Source organism: Pinus tabuliformis, chromosome 4_1 (genome assembly GCF_031772625.1).
Source record: "Pinus tabuliformis cultivar Carrire ecotype Pingquan chromosome 4_1, CPIR1, whole genome shotgun sequence".
NCBI lineage: Eukaryota > Viridiplantae > Streptophyta > Pinopsida > Pinales > Pinaceae > Pinus > Pinus tabuliformis.
The window spans coordinates 276,425,749-276,446,924 of record NC_142303.1 but is presented as its reverse complement, the minus strand read 5'-3'; positions in this window follow the sequence as shown (position 1 = coordinate 276,446,924).

The following is a 21,176-nucleotide window of genomic DNA, read 5'->3' as shown; positions in this document are numbered from 1 at the left end:
TCATCATTACCCATCCCTATGAGTATCTGGAGATCTTTCTCCTCCAAAGTACTGAACAAACTTTTGTCACCGGTCATGTGGAAAGAAGCTCCACTGTCAAGAAACCAACCGCTTCTCACCATGGATGAAACCATGCATGCGAAGAGTGTGAAGTCCAACTCAAACCGTGAAGCAAGTGAGGCTGCCTCACCTTCAGATCCTTCCCCGGATCCCTTCTTGGACTTCTTCTTTGGGCAATTAGTAGCATAATGACCCAACTCATGACAACGAAAGCATCTCACCTTCGCCTTGTCAACCTTCTTCCCATCATTGGAAGAACTAGATTCAGAAAGAGAAACCTTCCCCTTCCCCTTCTTCGCCTTACTCGCTAAGGCACAGTTCTCCTCATCCTGCATGGATGAAGAACCGTCTCTGGTGCTCCGTCTAATCTCCTCTTGCACAAGATCTGACCACAGTATTTCCCATCCTGGTAATTTCTCCCGGCCATTGACAGAGTCCTGATAGGAATGCCAACTCTTCAGAAGACCAAGGAGAGCCAAGCTCACCAAGTCCTCATCATCGACAGTGACCCCCACACTTCCCAGCTCATCCCGACATTGGATGAACTTCGTGAGTTACCTGGGCATACTGTCTCCATTCTCACACTGAATGTTTCTGAGTTTCGCTCTTACTTTGGAATTAAATTTGAATTCCACCAGCTCAAAACTCAACCGCTTCCAATCTAGAATTCGTGAGAACAAATTATTTCTCGTATAGAGATTGACTGTATGGGCTTTTACCGGATATCTCACCTTCCAAAAGAAGGATGAATCCAGAGGCTACCTGGCCCGATTACAGACTCTGCCTGAAGAAATAGAATGTAAACACTTCCTGAATAGTAGATCTGATGATCAATCCTCGCTTGATATCCTGTAAAAATCTCTTCTACAAATCAAGCAACTCCGATACCATGTAGAAACTTTTTCTACAAATCATCTAGCTCCGATACCATGTAGAAATTTAGAATAATATGACACATATTCACAGATATTATCCTGATTATACACTTATAAGCGGAAACATTCACAGGCGCACATAAAAGCATCAATCAAACTCATTAACACAGTATGTATCCCGGGGAAAGCATCTCGCTAAAAAACCCCACACTATCTGTATATTATATTGATTGAATCATGTAACAATACACAGCATAATACTTCTCACAAGTATCTCCACCTGTTACACACAATACAACTCAGATCTGATCTCCAAATCTCTTCCACTGCTTGCCTGCCTCCACTGCTCAATACCTGCTCAAGAACTGATGAGAATGGCTTCCCAAACTCGTATTTCACCTGCAAAATAGTCACTCACACTTTGTTGGACGTGAGCACAAGCTATAATGTGGGAAAATACGTGAGCAAACTCATTGGCATACTTAATCCCTTTATTGTGCAAGATCTAGTGCACAACTATAGTCACAACTGATAGCAATCTGATTCTCTACCACCTGTCCCTGTTGAACTGAACATGCACTGACATGCAACTGAGTTAACTGATGTATTCATTAGTTGTATTATGAGTTAATAACTTGTGAATTAATTAGTAACTAATTCACCCAACTCATCTCTAGTCTATTTGCCAGTTAGACTAAATAGAACCAGTTTAACAAGGCTAAACTGAACACAACTCCATCAACTCCACCAAACTCAACTGATTGAGTTCTAACTGAAGTCATGCATGCAAATATTAGTCATCCCATAGGTAACCACGTATTTCCCTCTGGGATCTGCATGTACCACATCCGTAGCTCATCTTGAAGTGCTCCAAGAGAATAAGATTAAGTTTATAGTCCAAATATTATTGTGAGATAATAATATTTGACTTTTCTATTTTTGACTTTGATCACTCACACTGTGATCACTCACACTTTCATCAAAAATAGAAGTCCATCTATTTTTTCCCAACTTGATCAATCATCCATAAACAGCAACCTGCAATCCATAGACATGATCCATATGTCTAAAAATAGACTTGCGCCAAAAATAGCCTGCGGGCCCACTTAGTGAAGGCGACTCTTTTCACTAAGCTCCATCATCTTGTTGCACTCTCAACAAGCATTTCTTGTTGCACACTTTTCAACAAGTATGGCGAAAGGAAGTCCACATTAAACATTGGGTGTAAGCCAAGAATGAGTGGAATACTTAGCTCAAAATAATTTTCACTCAAAACCTTGGTGATGACGTACTTTCCATATCAGGGTGGATGACACTTTTTATGGGGTCCTATAAGGCACTATTTTTTCCCACGCAACCAAGCCTTGTCTCCCACCTAGCATTTGTGTGGCACTGGATCTTGATCATGGCTCTAATTGTACATGGTATTGGTTTTTTGTAAAATATCATGGACTTCGTGAAAAAATTGTTGAATCCATTGAAAGAATTTGGTGTCTTTGTTGCCCTCTAAGTGAGCATGGTAAGGTTTTGCCTATGTGGCACAAGGTATATTGCTACATCAATAGGACCCAATGGTTGAAATCATTGGCCCACTTGAAAAGGGTTGTGTCTATTCAAACTATGGAGGGATTTTTTGCAGCTATTTTGAACATAGGGGAGCCTTTCATCCCATGTGTGTGGCTGCTTATATTTGTACATGAAAAATATATGCATGATAATCTTGTGGACAACCTCTATTTGGCCATCAATTTGGGGGTGGAAGGAAGAGGAATTGGTGAGCTTGGTGTCCAATAGTCACCAAAGGATCAATTAAAATGTGTTTAGGAAACTACTATCTTGATTTTGATATCTTGGTCTATGGTATCCCAAAATTTACCCGCACCCATTTGAAGAAGAGCTTGGAAGTGGCCTATGATATGACATTCTTCTTGTAGGTTGTTAGAATGACCATATAAGAAAATAAATCAATAACCATAAAGAGATAGTGAAGGAAGGCCAGACATGTAGTCCATCAAGATGGATTCCTAAGGCATCTAGATTAGGTAGAGGGGTGTGTATGAATTTATTTTTAATGGTTGGTTTGGAAATGGAATAGTAGTAGAAGACATGATATACATTTTGGAATTATGTCAAAGTTTTATCTAATAGAAATAGTTTTTTATCATGGACACTTTATTTTCCATGCTAAATTCTCCTAACATCTTACTGTAGTGAGATTATAAAGTTAGTTTTTCATTCTCACTTGAAGGAATATAGAGATGACCTAGATGGAATAATAATCCATTCTTAAGATGAAAGGAAATGATGGCCATGCCTTTGCTCAACATTTCATAGGTGGTAGAAAATTTAGGATTTCTCTCATATATTTGGGAACACCAAGAGGCCTCGCGTCCACAAGAGTGGAGCACTATGGTTAGTGGTGCAATTGGAGGTCGAATGAGGTAGTCAATGATATGATTGGTTCTCCCTATTATATAATTGATATTGATATTAAACTACCACAAGTATGTTGACCAATTTGTATGGTTATTGTTTTGCAATTTTCCTTAAGTCTACATGAACCAGAAAGGCTTGTGATTAGTGTAGAGGAATGTATCCTTCCCAAGAATGTAATTTTTCTATTGGAAGTAGGCTTATACAATTGAATACATTTCTATGTCATAGGTGGTATATTTACGGATGGAATCTGATAATATATCACTATCATAGACCATCAAATGACTGTGTTGTAGCCAAACATGAAGCATATGTATGAATATGAAAAGGTTATTGTATATTGGGTTAGGAGAGAACTAGTGCTTAACACATATGGTGTTTTGGATCATTGAAGCCTTTATATTGCAACTTCCCCACATGATTTTTTATTTTCCACCACCCTTGGTCACTTGGTTGAGTGCCCATGAATTATGGGAGAATCCCAACATCAAACTTTGATAGATGTTGGAAAGGCCTAAGAAAATATAAAGCTCAGTTAGTGTGGTTGGGGTTGAGAAATCACCAATGACCTACATATGGATAAAACCACTAGAACACCATGCTCATCAACAATGTAGCCTATATTTTGGCCCATGTTCATGGCGAGGGATAATTTTTCCAAGTTAGCATATAGCTTGTACTACTGCTAAGTGTGAAGGACATGTTGAATATGCTACAATTGTTCTATGCAATTCTTGATGAAGATGAGGACATCATCGAGATATACCACCATAAAGGAATTGGTGAAAGGCCAAAAGATATAATCCATTAGCCTCATGAAATTTATTGGGGTATTCAAGAAACTGAAGGGCAAGATCATCCATTCAGAAATACATTCTTTGGAACTGCAAGTAGTATTTTATACATTAAATTGTTCTATTAGGACCTAGTGGTACTCAAGCCTCAAATAAATCTTATTGATGAACTTCGCCCCAATGAGCTGGTCAAGAAGGTCTTCAATTTGGGGAATTGGATACTAGTTCTTGACTATGATTTTGTTCAAGTCCTTGTAATCAATGCAAAGTCACTAGGTCCCAAATTTATTTTGCACAACTAAAATTGAGCTTCTGCAAGTTGAGGAGATTTTCTAAATGTTCCCTTTTTGGAGTATATTTTGATCTAACACTTTATTTACTCATTTTTAAGAAGAGAGTGGTAATATATTGGCCCACTAGATAGGGGTGCACCTGGGGTCAGATTGCTTGACCCGACAATATAGCGATACCAAATGGGTGAGGAGAATATGTCTTTGTATTCATCCACGATCTTGTCTACTCGATTCTATTATATGGAGAGGCCTTGTGTGGAGGCCATGGATGTGGTTGCAACCTTCTGCTCACTTTGAGAGTGAATCATGAAGAAGACAAATGTCCTTGTTTGTGAGATGAGTTTCCTGCATCTCTTAGTATAGATCAATGAAATGGTGGTAAGCATAACTACCTCTAGTATCCTATATAATTGTCTACCCAAAGTAATAATAACTCTATGACGTCTAGACTCATTTACAATATGATACTTCCATAAGTATGGTTGGCCTAAAATAACATTACAAACTTAAAGGGGGGAATATCACACAATACCTCATCCTTGAATGGTTTAATCCATATGGAAAGTGATATTGTTGACTTAAGTGGATATCTCATCCTTGGTGGAGCTATACAATGGTGTATGACTCCATATGTGTTTTTTTCAATAGATCCAACCACTTATCGGATTTTACTTAAATGAGGTTCCTTTTACTTCTACTATTGACAAAAGTCCAAGGAAACACCATTTACCCACATCCATGAGTGAAAAAGGCGCTTACGTGCCTTCAATTATTTGGGTTCACTTACTTGGACCTTAGTGGTTATGACAATGGAATTGGGTTCTGCTCAATGGTCCACTTCCCCTTTTCTAGATATAATTCAAAGTTAAAACCTACATCTGACTATGAGGCTTTCAAACTAATCACTAGTGACTAGATTGAGTGACATTCATTGTATTATTCTAAGGGCTCTGTTGTAGCAGGTGCAACACCCTCCAAAATTTTGGTCGGCATCCAAATTTCGGAGCCTTCCCTGGTTTTTCCCCTTGATGGTCACAAACACTCAAGCTCATCCCATGAGCTCCTGTCGAGTCTTCACATCGTTTTTGCTTGATCAACCACTAGTCATCTTTTGGCATGTTGATCGCTATGTCATGCTTACGAGTTTGTTCTATCATTTTAAAGGTTTGTCTTTGTGTGTATGAGTTGATGTCGCTCTATCAACATCGGTCGCACTCACACACAAAGTTGTAAACATTGTCGCACAAGTGTCATCACAGTCGTTCAAAGACATATTTCAAATGTTTCACTTGTCGCTCTTAACCCTTGAGTCAGTCTCACTGATCACATGTTATCTTGCTGGTTTGAGGTGTCTTGACATCGATTCATGCTAAGTGTGTGATCACATTGTCATGTATGCACAAGTACACTTACTTTCACACTTAGTCAATTTCCCTAAAAATCTGTCAAGTGTACAACCCTCTGTCAACCAGACCTGATCTCAATGACCTTACACTATTGCCCAAAATTGTGTATAGCTTGAGTTTGTTCTCCGGGCAGTCTGCTCTATGAAATTTTGGAAATGAGCCAGCTAACTGTCTCCCATAACTACGCAAAAATTGTCCCAGAACTAGATCGAGTCTGCGCTTCCCACAAGATCTCCCATCAAGCCTTCTGCTAATCAACCGAAGAAATGACTTGAGTTTTTACCCAGGGCTATACAGATCTCCAAAATTATGCAGATATGTCCTTCACCTACCCTTCTTCCCTACTCTGCAATCAACCCAAGAATTGAGTAGAGTTGTTCTTCACCTACCCTTCTTTCCCGCTCTGAAATCAGCCCAGGAATTGCACGGAGTTGTCCTTCACCTACCCTTCTTCCCCGCTTTGAAATTAGAATAGAAATTATGCAGTTATGTCTGGGCTCGAACTGTCTCGTAAGATTGCGCAATTTTGACCAACAACTCCTACAACCCTATCTTGTCATCCTCTCGAAACGTGCACAGATTTTTATGCGAGTGCCTTCTGTTGCTCACACTATCTTCCTCAAAGAAATTGCACAAATCCCAGTTGGATGACCTGCCCAGTGCTCCCCTTGAAAATTATGTAGATTGGCCCAACAATTCCCTAACACCCCTTACCTGGCCTTCCCCCGGAAAACTGTGCAATTCTTCCTCCCAGTTGGATTTTGCCTCGCAACTGTCATTGTTGTCCCGGATTTGGAAAATATGCCTCCCAATGGCATCTGTGCAGCTTTCCCCGACAGTGCTCTAGAGCCTCACATCCTAGCCTGAGTTGTGTTCTACGCAGTTTCAGTGCCTTGTCCCTTTCCTGGTCTCCTGCACCAAAACAGAAAACAATGCATCATGTTAGACTAGAATATTTTTAGATTTGATGTCGTCTTGCCATGAGTGATTGCAGGAATAGGTACATAAATGAAACATGGCACGGCGATGAATGGGATGGAGAAGAGGCGCATGCTAAAATACTTCCTTGCAGTCAAGCGAACACATGAAGCACATCGAACAAGCAAGGAAAATGGAAACATTCACATGTAGCATCAAGAAAAGACCAAGACCATCGAAGACCCTGCACACTTTTCCATGCAGAGGTGAAGACATATTACACCGAGAGTATACCATCACTCAGCAGTACAACAAATGAACACAGACACCATGGTCAGCCAGTACATGCCAGCAGTTTCATGTCGAGTTGTGTCATGAGTTGTCTCGGCCACATCACTACTATGGGACATACTTGTTGTAACCAATGTAATGTAAAGTGGAAGTCCAAGAAACCCACATATGAAGTTGAAGAGTCATGTAAATTTGAAAATTCCTAAGAAGTCAAACAGTCATGAGGAAGTCGAATAGTCACAAGGGTCAGTTATCCCCCTTGGCTATATATAGCCCCTCATTGTATGAGGAAAGGACGTTTCACCTTGGCTCCTCCCACATAGCCTTGAGAGTCTGTAGTTTTTTCTTTGAGGAGCGAGGAGTAGCTCCAATGTCCCACTACTGGGACTAGTGATGTGTGGTGTACAAATATGTCTTGGATCTTTAACTTAATTCAGAAGCTTGTATCAGGCTAGCATGTTTTCATGCATGTTTTGTATCCTTTTGTAAGATTATTCTTTAAACATTTGTAATGCATGTTTTCTTAACCTGTACTAATATAGTTGAACTACTTCAGTTATTTTAGTACTCTGTTGATGGTGTTGGACCCTTGAACATTTAGGGGATCACCCCGGTATGAAGTCCCAACTAAACCTCACACTGTTTAGTGTGGGAGTCCCATCCAGTATGATGGCTTGGTTTCCATTGTCTTAAGGCTTTTCCTCAACTCTTGCTTATCAGCATAGGAGAGTGGTCTGATTTTCCTTCGAGAAGTGAGGTTCGTGTGCCTGGTGAATGCTAGTGTACTTGTGTCAATGGTTCTTTCACTGTAAGGGAAGAGGATGAGAGTGAGTCCCAAGTTATTTGGGATTAAGTCCCAACGTGGCTAGGAACACACAACACAATAGGACGTGCACAGCTTCCGGAGGAGAAGAACACACAGATGCGGCAGTCACAACACGCAAGGTAAGATAACATGTACATCACTCAACGGATGAGTCTGAATGAGTGCAACAATTGTTACAACAAGATTTATGTGAAAGTTCTATCTGATGTCCTAGGAGATAGCCACCACAGGTGAGACAGCGTTAACATCATATAGAACACATTGCCATTAATAAATTATGTATTAAAACAAGTGAAATAGTTCAGGTGTTCAACACAGGCTAAGGAAACATGTATTACAAGTGTTCAAGATTAGTCTTACAACAGTTATAATACATGTGTGAAAACATGATGGCCTATTAGCAGGCTTATGAATTAAGCAAAAGCTCCAATACACATCGTTACACCATACATCACTAACCCCGTGAGCAGGGCGTTGGAGCCACTACTTACTCCTCAAAGAAAATATTATAGACTCTCTTGGCTATGTGGGAGGAGCTGAGGTGAAAATTCCTTTCATGTACAAAGGAGGGGGGTATTTATAGCCAAGGGTGAAACTTACCCTTGTGGTTGTTCAACTACCCCCATGACTGTTTGACTTCCATGACTCTCTGACTTTGCATGATTCTTTGTACAACAAGTGGGTCCCTTGGACTTCTGCGTTGCATTAAATTGATTGACAACATAGCCCATAGTAGAGATGTGGGCAACATGACTCATGACATGACTTGACATGACAGTGCTGGTACTTTTCTGCTGCTATTGGAGTACATGTCGAGCTACACTTCTGCTAGGTGATGGATGTCTTCATGGTGTATCACAGCTTCACCTCCACATGGAAAAGTGTGTGGAGTTTTCGATGGCCTTCGGTTCACTCGATGATGCTTTGGCACATTGACAGACTCATATGTTCACAAAAGTTTCATGTTCATCCATTCATTCTCTCGTGAGCACATCTTGCATGTTTTCTCATCCTTCTGTCTGCTAACACATCTTTGCATGATTATCCATTCGCGAGCACATCTCTTTGCATGCATCATTCATTCGTCCATTAGTGAACTTGTCCTTTTGCATGTGCTCCCTTCGTTCATCCCTTTCATTGTCATGCCATGTTTGTTAGTGTACATGTGGCTACAGTCACTCATGATGAGACGAAATCAAATTGAAAATTCTCCTGGTATACCATGACATATGATCATGTCGAATGCAGGTGATTGGGAGAGGCAACAAGGTTACGAAGCGGGATGATGGCTCTGGGAACTACTGATGAAAACTATGCAAGAGTCACTGAGTGATGAAGATGGGCAATCCAAGTTGACAGTGACTGTCCGCGAGTTCCGGCTCAAGGACATTCCGAGCTGCAGGAAGGCAAGGTAGGAATAATCTGCATAGTTTTTGGAACAAGACGGTAGCAGGGGCTAGAAGGCAAAATTTGCACAATTTTCTGGAGGAATAGGTTGGCCTGCAAGGAGGATCAGCAGGCAAAAATTGTGCAATTTTTGGGAGGAACTTGTCGGGATCCTAGCATTCAAAAATGCGCAATTCCCAAAGGGAATTGGTTGTTGGATTTTGGGTCACTAGCAGCAAAAACTGCACAATTCCCATGGGGAACAGGCAGTCATTTGCGAGGTGCTTGGCAGTAGAAACTGCACAATTACTGGAGGAAATTAGCAATCTGCTGCTAGGAGCTGCTGGTGAGGAAAACTGCATCGAGGCTGACAGGTTGGCATACTGACCATCTCTGAGAAGTTTCTGAGTTGAGTAGACTATTGTCTAGCAGAAGACCTGCTCATGAAAACTGCGCAATCTTTTGGATGAGCAAATGGTCGACTGTCAAAAGACATACTGGGAAAACTATGCAATTTTCTGAGGGAGACAAGGATGGGCACTTGGTGTCTCTCTGGCCTGTCTATGCAATTTCCACAGTCAATAGATTGGGCAAGGTCAGTAGCCTCTGCACAATTTTTTAGGGGAGTCAGTGCTGGGGTGGCTGTCGGATCTGATTGTCCGGGTGGTCAGCATGAAAGATGATTAGATTGCTTGCGATCAACACAGTTTGGAAAGGCTTGCATGGTGCTTCTGCATTGTTCTAGGTGACAGTCGATCGAGTTGATGGCAAGGTGATGCTCTAGTTGTCAAAGGGGAGTCCAGTCGTCAAAATTTCAGCAACATGACTAAATGTGTGAATGATCGAAAGATGCATAGGTGATCATGCAAACACACACTCACATGACTCGACAACGAAACGACTCAAAACATCCATACACACATGTTCAACATGAATGATTGACAGTGCAATCGACAAGCACGACACTCATGATTGATCTTTAATCGACCGTGACGACGCTTATGCGACAGTGAATGTGACTCTGTGTGTGAGTGTGACAAATTATTTCATAGCGAACACAACAAGTACACGCGATGTGAAGACCTTGATCATAACAAGAACATGGTTGCAAGCATGACTTAGACACCAACATGTAGAAACTTGGGTGGAATGAGGAAGCAAGGTGGATGCAAAGACTCCCACGGGCTCATGGAGTGAACATGAGGGTGCACAGTCATGGAGTGAAACTCCCAAGGGAGGCTCAGAAATTAGATGCAGGACAAAATTTTGGAGGGTCTTTGTAGCCGCTACAACACTTGGCGACACACTGGTAGAACCCCAACTTCTCTATTTTAGTTCATTTCTAGCACAGGGCCTTGGTCCTTCGGGGAGTATTGAATTGTTGCACGGGTTACTTTGGCTTCCACACTTACCCCATGGACATACATGGTTCACCCTTTTCCAACTCGATCAAACACCATCAAAAGTTCAACTTGAATCTCATTGTTTCGAATTCGGGAATGGTTTTTTAGCTCAAAAAATGAAGATTTTAAGAGTATAAGTTTTCATCTCTGGTGTTGCTCCGTTGCCAGCAAGCCTAGACAGTACCCCAGTGGAATCACACAAGAACACACACATTGCTCCACTACCAGCGAGCCTGGTCAGTACCCCAGTGGAGTTGCATGCTTCACCTCTCTGCGCGAGATTCCTTTCTCTTATTTCGCCTTTGTATTTTTCAAGAGGATTGTGCATAGGCAATTATTTATTTTTGGGGTGGAAGAGGGATCTCGACTTATTTAGAGCAGAAGAGGTTGTTCCTTCAGAGAAGCATGTAAGACCTCTGACATAGGTTTGCTCGTTTGGATTTCCCCTTCTCCGTTTCTACTAGTTGGATGAGCTTGAACACATAGAGCAGAAGGTCAATTACAGGGATGGGGCTTCCCAGTGTGGGCACAGGTTCATGGTTGGACCAAAACTTCCCTTGTAGATGGCTTCTATTTTCCAACAAGACTTCATCAGCCGAAGGTTATAACCAAGCACAAAGAAGAAGGACACAAGAATGGCCAAGTGCTGCAGTGGCACAAGTCTCTTCAAATTTCAGCCACGTACTCTATTCAAAATTGAGAACGTAGTAGTTGGCACCAATTATTTCCGAAAACAAAAATAGTAATATACCATGCAAACAAAACAAATGTAAAAAAAAATATTAAGAAAAATCAAAGAAAGTAAAAACAAAGATAATAAGAAAAGAAAACAAGATGAAAACAACATGCAGCAAGCAGACTATGTACATAGCACGGGCGCAGCTCGGCCTACTAAAAATAATGCTTGAGATATTGGTCGTTGACAAGAAGGTTGTCAATCCTCCCGTCAAGTGATTGCAAATGATATGTGTGTGCGCCAAGCTTCTCGTGGACTGTGTACAGACCAATCCATAGGGACTGGAACTTCAAATGTTTTCCTTTGTCTTCATGGGGCTTATCCCATTTCAGAACTAAGTCACCAACATTGAAGTTAGCTTTCCCTACAAACTTCTTATCACACCATCTCTTGATATGGTTTTGGTGACGTGTGAATTTTTCTTTTGCTTTCATCCTTTCTTCCTGAAGCTTATGGAGGGCATCCATCCTACGTTGAACTAGTTGACAAGGCTTGCCTTGGGATTCTTGGGAAAGTTGATGTGCAGGCAAGTAGATATTTGGTGGAAGGATGGCTTATTTACCATAAACCAGGAAGTACAATCAGGTATTCAAAGAGGGCTTGGGTGTTACACGGTCAGCCCATAATGCATTCTTCAGGGTGCTATGCTAGTTGCGCTGCTCAGAGAAAACGATCTTCTTGATTATACAGATGAGGTTTTTATTCATGGACTCTGATATACCATTTCCTTTTGGGTAATAGTTAGATGAATGATTTAACACAATACCATTTTGTAATGAAAATTCATAGAGTTTCAAAGAAGAAAAATAAGTTGCATTATAAAAAACAAGTGATACCAGAATGTTGAATCGTGGGATGATGTTCTGCTAGAGGAAGCCAATGACCTCCTAGCCATTCACTTGTTTGAGCAGAACTTCTTTTGTCCACTGCGTGAAGTACTTAGTTACTGTTAGGATGTAGTGGTGTTGATTTGACGAATGAGGGAAAATTTCCCCAATGATGTCTAGGCCCCACTGTTGTAATGATTCGGTCACTCCAACAGGGTGCAGTGGGGCTGTTGATCTTCGTGTTATGTCAGTGCATCGCTGACAGACTCATCAATTGCGGGCATAAGCATGTGCATCCTTGAATAATGTGGGCCAGTGAAAATCAGCTCGCATAACTTTGTGTCCAATGGTGTTTCCTGCAAAGTGACCCTCGGCGAGTCCATCATGCAGATCTTGAAGTACCTTCTCTGATTCATGTGCCTCCATGCACCTGAGAAAAACTCCATTACTATGCTTTCTATAAAGCACTTCGTGCACCGACTGATATGCTAAGGCTTTCAGGCATAATGCCCTCTTTTGTCTGATGGAAAAGTGAGAGGGTATGGTGTCGTGCTCAAGGTACTGGCGCACATCTGCGTACCAAGAGGTTCCGTCTTCAGTGGGTGTTTCTCACCTTATATCATACATCTCAATTTCCTTCTCCCAATTGACGAGCTCTTCGTCGTTCTCCAGAGCGTATATTACTTCAGCTACAAGTCTGTAGATCCCATGTGCTTTGATTGTGTGCACTAGCTTGACTTCAAGATCATACTCTTGCAAGCTTGTCATCTAGTTCGAATGTTGTTCACCCAATTCTTGTTGTACAAGCAATGTGTGGACTGTTGGGTGGGGGATGAAGACCATGCAATGGTTTTTCAACAAGTAGGGTCTAAAGTGTTTCACCACCTTGTAAACTGCATAAGCTTGCTTGTTAATGGTGGGGTAGTTGAGCTCTGGTCCCTGCATGCTTGCACTCATGAAGGAGATGGGATGTTCATCATTAGCTTCGTCCTTCTGAGTGAGCAGTGCAACTAGTGAATTATTGGAAGTGAAGGTGTATAGCAGGGAATCTTTCTTGAAATTTCGGCTGTAGAGCGCAAGCGCTTCTACGATGGTCTACTTGATCCAGGAGAATGCATACTTTTCCTTCTTACCCCAGTTGTAGACTACATATTTCTTGATTATGTCCTGCATGGGCTTAACTATCTGCGCATAATCCAAGATGAACTTCCGGAGGAAGTTTATCTTGCCCAAGAAGGATTGCATGGCTTTCTTGTTGACTGGGTAAGGGATCTGTGTAATGGTTTGGACCCGGTCTGGATCCACCTTGATCCCACTTTTGGCAACAATGTGTCTGAGGAGGTTCCCCTCCGACACAGAAAATACGCTCTTTTTGGGATTCAAGGAGATCCTGTATCTTCGACATCACTCAAATATTTTCTTCAGATGGCATATGTGTTCTTCTCGTCTTCTTGAGAACACAGTCACATAATCGAGGTATACCACCACGCTCTGTCCAATGAGTCTATGAAAGGTGATGTCCATGGCACGGTGAAATGTTGTGCCTGCATTTATAAGCCCAAACGACATTCGTCTGATCCGGATTTAAGCAGGAACGCAATAGATTACAGAAATAACCATAAATATAGAGATGCGATAACCATAAAAATAGAGATGCAGCGGAAATAATATTTCATTTCATTAATGGAGAATATTGAAATATGCTTACAAATAGAAATAAACCAGCTAGGGCGATGGTAGCTTATCTCTGAGAAGAGATGTGTCGGCTACATGCCTCTGAACTATTTCGAACTGTGTTACAATGAGGCTCAAGGGCCTATTCATTGTTGAGAAACAATGGAAAACCCTTCACATTCCAAAACCTAACCCTAGAAGATGAAACGCCAAATTGTGGGCCCCGTTTTTGGGTAAGTTGGTACATCAACTTCCCGGGGTCGCGAATTGGTCGTACTATCTCTGTTTGACGCGCATGATAGCTTGTTGGAAAGATCTCTCCGAGGACTATGACGGAAAAGACGATTTTTATCAAAAAAATTGTTGGCGGTGGATTTCCCAAAAAACGTCGTTTAGGGCCTCAAAACGGCTCTGGAAGTTTAGGACCTGAAAAACTGCTAAAAATAGTAAACTATGCTATAATTAAGGAAACTAAAAAACTGAAAGAGACAGCTGTGGGGGTCCAAATGGGATAGGTGGGTGGCCACCAACATCCACCTGGATCATTCCTCCCCCCTTAGGAAGCAATGGTCCCCATTGCGTTGAGTTCCTCCCTGAGATGAGGAAGCTTCTATTGAGCTGGGTCTTTGGTGAGCTGTTCCGCAATCTCTGATGTGTCCAAAAATGGTGGGGAGCATGGTCGGCGACGGTCCACATTGAACACTCGGTGCAAGCGAAGGAATGGAGGAACGTTGTGCTTCAAAGAATTGTTTCCCATAGCCTTGTTACTGGTGTAAGGACCATGTCGAATTGGTCTGAGTTTCTGATGGGGTCTGGTAAGGCGCTCCCTCTACAAATGTAACCAAACTTTGTCGTCCACCTGAAACTTGTGTGGTACCCCTCCGGGTAAGGAGAAGTTGTTCCTGTGTTCTGTCATGACTGTATCCCTCTGTTGCTGCTGCTGTGTGGAGGAACCCTTCGCGGGGGTCATGGATGTAGCAATGATCTTCCCCTTACTTTGGGAGCGAACCAGACAGAAAATAAATTTCCTAGTCTGTGAGATGAGCTTGCTGCCTTTCTTAGCAGTAATCAAAGAGGTGGCGGTAGGTGGGGCTACCTCCGGTATCCTGTATAATGAATTATCCAAAGAAATGATGACAGCGTGAGGCCTTGACTCATACACAGCATGTCGCCTCCACAAGTATGGCTGGCCTAATAGTACATCACAAACATCCAGAGGTGTAACATCACACAATACCTCGTCTGTGAAGGGCTTGATGCTATAGGGAAGGCGGCACTGCTGGCGAACTTTGAGATCTCGTCCTTCGTGAAGCCAACCGATACTGTACGGCTGTGGGTGTGGTGTAGTTGGTAGGTCCAACCGCTTCACGACCTCTGCTGAAATGAGGTTCTTTTGGCTGCCACTGTCGACAATGAATTACACTGGCGAACCCTTCACCCACATCTGTGAGTGGAAAAGACGTTCCCCCTCCTCTGGATCTTCGGGCTCATTTTTTTGGATCTTGGCAGTAGCAACAGTGGCGCTGGGATCCGCATCAATGATCTGATTCCCTTTGTCATTCCCCTTGTCGGGTTCTGACTCAGAGGCGGAACATGCATCTGATTCGGAAGCCTTCAGCTCGATCACCAGCGACTACTTGGTCCGACACTCACTTGTGTTATGAGTGGGACTCTTGTGGAACTCACACCACTTTCCTGTGTCCTTCTTCAGCTTCGTGGTGTTGTTCTTTTCTGATGGGTTGTCTTGGGTCACCCCGCCTTGGCTTTGTCCTTTGGGCTTTGGATTTGCAGATCCAAAGTCTTGCTTCTTCTGTTTGAACTTTTGCTCGATTTTGACAGCGTATCGGTATGTTGTGCCGAGTGAGGAGATGTTCAAGAACTCCATCTCTTCCTGGATGTATCTGTGTAGGCAGCCGTGGTATTTGAGTACCAGATGCAGCTCAGAATCTTTGATACCCAATTGTGTGCGAAGGGTATGAAAAATGTTTGTGAACCCCGGCACATCTTGGTCTCGTCCCTGCCGTAGGGTGGTCCATTTGATGTATTTGTCCTCATAGCTTTTGACAGGGTAGTACTGCTCCTTGATGGCATCCCGGAAGTCATTCCATGTGGGTGTGGCTGAAAACAGTGAGCCTGTACTTTCATCCTTCTGTTCGCAGTAGGTTTCCCACCAGTCCTTGATGTGGGGGGCTGCTTTGAGAAGAGCGAAAACAATCTTTTCCCGACTTGAAAATTCATGAACAGAAAAATACCCATCGAGCAGATTTAACCATTTATCTACGGCATCTGCATCTATTTGACCCTCGAAGATGGGGATTTCAAAATTTACTTGTACCTTAAATGGTGTGGCATTTCCAGAGTAACTGTTGGAAGCTGATGCGTCGCCTCTAGGTAGCTGCTGAAGGATTTGGGCAAAGCTGTCCATCATCGCGTTCCTTTGTCGCTCGAGGGCTTCTTCGAGCAATATTCTGATAGGATCTCCTGCCCCCTCGTCTTTCTTCTCATCCGCCATGGGAGGTCGTCGAGATTTGTGAGGCTGGTCTTGCAAAGGTTCGACCAATTCAAGCCCTAACTCTTTATATCCCGACCTCGTTGGGGACATGCAAAGAAAAACAGAGAAAAAGCAGACCGCTCTGATACCACTGATCCAGATTTAAGCAGGAACGCAATAGATTACAGAAATAACCATAAATATAGAGATGCGATAACCATAAAAATAGAGATGCAGCGGAAATAATATTTCATTTCATTAATGGAGAATATTGAAATATGCTTACAAATAGAAATAAACCAGCTAGGGCGATGGTAGCTTATCTCTAAGAAGAGATGTGTCGGCTACATGCCTCTGAACTATTTCGAACTGTGTTACAATGAGGCTCAAGGGCCTATTTATTGTTGAGAAACAATGGAAAACCCTTCACATTCCAAAACCTAACCCTAGAAGATGAAACGCCAAATTGTGGGCCCCGTTTTTGGGTAAGTTGGTACATCAACTTCCCGGGGTTGCGAATTGGTCGTACTATCTCCGTTTCACGTGCATGATAGCCTGTTGGAAAGATCTCTCCGAGGACTATGACAGAAAAGACGATTTTTATTAGAAAAATTGTTGGCGGTGGATTTCCCAAAAAACGTCGTTTAGGGCCTCAAAACGGCTCTAGAAGTTTAGGACCTGAAAAACTGCTAAAAATAGTAAACTATGCTATAATTAAGGAAACTGAAAAACTGAAAGAGACAGTTGTGGGGGTCCAAATGGGATAGGTGGGTGGCCACCAACATCCACCTGGATCATCGTCTATAAGTGAACGTACCCCACTTGGTACGGAAAGTAGTTTCAAATCTGTCAGGTTTTGTTACCATAACCTGATTGTATCCTAAGAAACCATCAAGAAGAGAGAACATTTGTGCCCCAGATACTGTTTGAACAATGTGCTCCATAGATGGCACGGGGTAGTTTTCTTTGTCCGAAGCGTGGTTTACATTCCGTAAATTTACACACAAGTGGATTTCCCCAGACTTCTTACATACAATAACAAGGTTGGAGACCCATGTGGAATGGTGAACTTTGTATATGATCTATGCATCCAATAGCTTAGTAAGCTCTTTCTATATGAGGGGCTCAAGCGATGAATGTACTTTCCTTAGATTCTGTTGATATGTCTTGACCACTTATTTGATTGGGATGATATGTTGGATGATCTGTGTGTCATAAGTTTTTAGATCATCATACATCCACGCAAACACATCTCGATACATTTTGAACAAGCGGACAAAAGCCTACCGCTCTTGTTGTGCACAACACGTACCAAGATTGACAAACTTCGTATCTTGTTCCGTTCCTAGGTTTATCAATTCATGCCTCATGGTGGAACTATGGGTCTTGTTGTTCCTTGGCCCCTTAAAACGTTCTTGCAATTCATAAAGCTTTTCCAATGTTTCCACACCTTTTGTGATAAGGTGGCCTTTCCTGTTACTAGCTTCTGCTTGTAGAGAGTGCTCATGTTCGTCGTCATCTATCACTGCATATTTGAATATATCAGCATTGGCCATGAAATGTAGTATTTTTTTATCATCATTAAACACACATAAGTTAGTTATGTTGTCCGAGATAGATGGTTTGTACAAAATTTCAATAGTAAATCTATCCCTAATGGGTGACATTCTCGAGGCTGCATTTTCTAGTGAATTGGTAGCTGCATTACGTGTACATGGTAAAACAATGATATTAAATGATTGGAAGTTTGAGATTAGTCACCATACCTCTTGTTGGTAGCTTTTGAGATGTGGTGATCAACAGTGAATGGTGTTACGTACCTGTCATACCACTATCTCTGAATCACCTACCACTCTGAGCATGACCACGTTGAGGTTGATGGCTTTCTATAAGCCCAACATGAGTGTTTCATACTCTGCTACGTTGTTCATGCACTCGAACTCCAAGTGACTTGAAACCAGATGCTTCCTATTGTAAGGGTCGATCAAAACACAATCGGCTCTTGAGTCGTCCCGTGTCTTTGATCCATCAAAGTACATTGTCCACAACTCATTTGTACACAGACCGCTTGATGTGCTAGTAATACTGCTATTACTGTTGTCGCTACTACTGCTACTATTAGTACAATGTGTTTTACAATTTTCATTACCATCAGTTGGACAAGGAAGGAGTCCCATCTGCGCATCTGGTGGGGTTGGAGCTGGTCATGCAAGATAACACCCCAATGTTGTCTCAAGGAGGCAATTGCCAAACATGAGTTCTACGAAGGCCAACTGTTCATTCTCGCCATTGAGGGGAGTGACATTATGTTTCATGTACCTCTTGGATTCTACCTGGATTTGGTTGCACTTTCCCTTATACAGAAGCCACATGTGAGACCATTCTGTAGAAAAATATCCATCTAGCTTGTTGGACCAGTCTCTATTGAGTAATAGACCATATGCTTCTAGTATGTCCACAACAACCATGTTGATGCATTGGTGGACTCGACTATCATGGGATACTCAGATGGTCACGTTTATCAGTTTACCAATGGTTGAAACTGATGTTCGATCAAGCTGGATGATTCACGTGGATGTCTACTCCATTGCACATTGATCTTCTTAGCAATGGAGAGCGGCATGACATTGGCTACCATGCCATAATCAACTAAGCAGTTGTGAACATTGTAGTTAAAAAATTCAAATGAAAGTAGGAATGGGGGGCAACTTGAGTTTGCTTCTTCCATCTAGAGTGTATTGAGCACAGTGGAAAGTGATCCGGGATGTGTTCTTTCTCCCTTACCGGTAGAGGTTGTGATGTCCATTTTTGTCTATCCTAATGCACGCAACAGGATATATCGCTAACTCTGGACCTTGGCTAACTCGAACAAACTGAGGTTTTCACGGTGGAACAGATGTTCATGTTGTTCGATAGACTGTTTTGCAACTTGTTGCTCATGGATGTACTCTTATCGTCGCTACCTTCCTGGACTTTCTTTGTGTTTTATGCTTTGGGATAGTCGGTGGATCGACCTTCCTTATCAGTAGTCTGATCTTTTCTTACGTCTCCCCAAGTGTAGGGGGAGCCCCTTTACTCCTAAGATTGTAATGGTCAGTTTTCTTTCAAGGTTGCTTCTCGGTGTTCATCTTTGACATTGTTTGCGAGCACTGATATGTGTTCACCACATGCCCATAGCTTTATGGCTCATTAGGTGAAACTTCTTTGTGATCGTCAATGTATTCTGGCTGCTCCTACATATTGCTTCCCGCATCGAGTGTATGACTATATAAAGCACTTGTAACTCGCTCCCAGTCTGAACAAGAGTTCTTGAGATGATGTTCTTCGTGGAAAGAACAGAACTTAGGATCTGCACACTGTTCTAACTGGAACACAGGCTTCTGCATAGTTTTTGAAGCGAACCGACTAGTATTTGATGAGCTTCTTGCCTATCTCTGCCTGGGCGAGTGACTGCTTGCAAATGTGTTTTTTTTACATTGTTTGAGTTCGAACACTTCAGTGGTCAAGCTCTTGACAATACAAGTGAGTATCTCAATATCGGTTGCTTCCTTTTCTCTACCCTTGCTCGCCATTGCTTGGGACTTCCTGCTCACATCCTTGGAGTCCTTTGTTGATTCGTCATCCTTGATGACTCCAATTGCACGCAAGTATTTCTCAACAATGATAGCCTCTTCACTTTTTTCAGGAGTGTTGGTTTCGTAGCTCGCTTGATGAACTGCGAGACACTGATCGATAGTGCGGACTATTAGCACCTAAATCTGCCTCAGGCTGAAGGAAGGCAAAAATTAGGGTAACTACAAACCACGCTCAGTCTAGTAGCTAGCCCTACCAGAGTAGGAGAGGGCTCTCTCTGAGTCATGCTCAGTGAATAGATGATCGAAAACGGTCTGAGATGACTTACAATAAAATATTTACCTTAGGCTAGTAAGTGAGTAGGGATTCGGGAAACAATTTTATAAATGACCGAGCTTCTGGGATGTTATGGGACTGGAGCTCAGCAAAGAACAGAGAATTTAATACAAAAGGCACAAATTATTCCGTGAGGCAAGGTAGGCGGAAAATGTAACAATTTAGTTTGAGGTACCGCGGCATGAATAGATTGCTGAAGAAAGTGAAAAGGGCATAGGGACATGAATCCTTTTCAACAGAAGAATAACACTGAACATGAAATTTTCCCACACGCAGAGCAATAAAATTGAATTCTACCTAATCTCACTCAGAAAATTTCACTGTAAATGAACATGAAATGAATTATGAAACATAACGAAATACATATGAGAACAGAAGAGACACATTTGCTACACTCACAACCACAAGAATCTCATGAAACAGAGCTGCTGCCTTTCATTAATTCTATGTCAAAATACACAGTGAAGAAACAAAGTTTCTTTCCCACAGTCTCCTAGAAGTTACAAGCCAACCAACCCTTTGAAAATAACTTGCATACAATATATAGAATGTGTGAGGAAGAGATAGAATGCCCAGGGGTTGGGAAGTTACTCGAATCATTACAAAATGGAGATGGAGAGCCAACCATCAGCTACAGGTGCAGCGCTGCAAACATGACATTTGGCATTGGGTGACCGTTTGCCTTCCTTCGCCACTTGGATAGAAGCCAATCTGGAGAAAAAACTCTTTAAATTCCACCTTTGGTGCCAAAAAACCGAAGTGTAGATGACCGGGCCCACTTGGAGAAGTCGCGAACCGAAATTTCGCGAAACGGAAGAAAATTGGCAATTTTTCCTCTGTGCGCCGCGCCA